A 1,646-nucleotide genomic window follows, 5' to 3' on the forward strand; every position below is an offset into this window, starting at 1 on the left:
CTCTCTTTCTCTCCCCCTTCAAGGCTCAAGGCATCTGAACCCCCCCCCCCCAAAAAAATATCTAGAATCAATTCAATTCCAACTAATGTGGGTTCTTTAAGCACACATTGAAAATAAGAAAAGGAGAAACTAAGGGGGGGGGTGTTTATAATGATAATAATAATGACCATTTTCCCTTCTCTCCCCCTTTCCAGGCTTTCAGACTCCTTAGACCCCCTCCCCATTAAAAACCAACCCCCCAATTCTTAAAAGGACACCCCAAAAGACAACGAAAAGAGGCTCCCCAATATTATCCTCTAACGTCCTTCGAGAATTAAGGAGCGAAAGGGGTCAAAATGGGGGAGGAAAGTGGGGCTCTTTTTCCCTCCCTTTTGGGGTCCTCTTACCTATTCCTCCCCCCGAAAAAAGACCCCCAAACTCTTAGGAAGGCTCCCCGATGGCGACGGAGGGTCCTGAAGGGAGCCAGGGCTGAAAGGGAGGCGAAGGGGCGACCTTTTCCCCCCTTCCTCGCCTCCCTCTCCCGCTTCAAGGGCGCCTTGCTTTAAGGACAAAGAGACAAAGGCGGGCGAATGGAGGAAAGATGGAGAACAATAAGAATGTTATCCAAATACGGAGGAACCGGGGAGATACTCACCTCCTTCTCCTCCGGGGAAGGAGACGGAGAGCCACCGGGAACCGAGGACCGGAGCCCCGCTCCAACGAAGCACGAGAGGCGTTCATTTCCCTTCATTAAAAAGGGGGGGATATTAAAAAAAAGGCCCATTTTGGGGGGACTTAGGCCTAGTTCGACCCCTCAGAGGCGGCCAGAAAGGCGAGGAAGCCGCGCCGAGAGGAGAAGCAGCAGCCGCCGCGGCTGCTTCTGCGTCCTCCCCGGCCATCTTGCTGAGCGTCTGTGAGGGAAGGGGAGCCTCTGCTCGCCTTCTTCTTCTCCTCAGAGCGGAGCTTTCCTCCTCTCCCCTCCCCCAACCCAAGAGCCCCTGCCCGGCATCACAAAATGGCCGCCGCCGCTGCCTTTGCCTCTGCAGATGGAGGGCTCGAAGTGGGCGGGGCCTCGGCGCCAACGACTGGCCGCCATCTTTTTTCCTTCGCTCATTTATATACTGCTCCGTCTACGCGTGCGCACAACTCTCCTCCCCATTGGTTTGCCTAACCCTTCCATCCCATTGGTGGACGCTCTCCGCTGAACCCAGGCTTACTCGGAATCTGATTGGTTGCCGACGCCGCCTCGGCTGCCACTTCCTACCTTCGTTGCTACCTGAGCCGCCATTTTTATTTTTTGGCGTTTTAAACATACCAAATAAATAAATAAATAAAGTTTAAAGCGGCCTCAAACCAGATTATTTCTGCACTGTGTATTGAATCCACCCATATCTACAAGGCACTGAGTTATGAATGCCTTACTATCAACAATACATTAGGACCTCAGATTTCCCAATACAGTCCTGACTAGAACTGTCTGTGAGGGGATCGTGATTCATGAAATAGGCCATAGATGAGCAAAATTGAGCCAAAAAGACATATATACTGTAGTACACTTTATTCATGGCAGCCAAATACAGGTTTCAGCCCCCAAATCACAAAAGCGATTAAAACCTTTTAAAACTTCTATAGCTCTAAAGCATATAAAAGTAATATGTTTACACTGT

General features: G+C 50.6%; 1 long non-coding RNA gene across 2 annotated transcripts in view; it reads right to left on the reverse strand.

Moving 5' to 3' along the window:
- The window catches only part of LOC121933548, a 13,194-nt gene extending 12,204 nt beyond the window's left edge, over positions 1-990 (reverse strand). Inside the window, exon 1 of one of the 2 annotated variants that reach the window (XR_006104534.1) lies at positions 635-990. This is a non-coding gene — a long non-coding RNA (uncharacterized LOC121933548). The other variant, XR_006104541.1, reaches the window with a different exon arrangement.
- Between the last annotated feature and the right edge of the window lie 656 nt (positions 991-1,646).

Source organism: Sceloporus undulatus, chromosome 6 (assembly GCF_019175285.1).
Source record: "Sceloporus undulatus isolate JIND9_A2432 ecotype Alabama chromosome 6, SceUnd_v1.1, whole genome shotgun sequence".
In the NCBI taxonomy this organism is placed as follows: Eukaryota; Metazoa; Chordata; class Lepidosauria; order Squamata; family Phrynosomatidae; genus Sceloporus; species Sceloporus undulatus.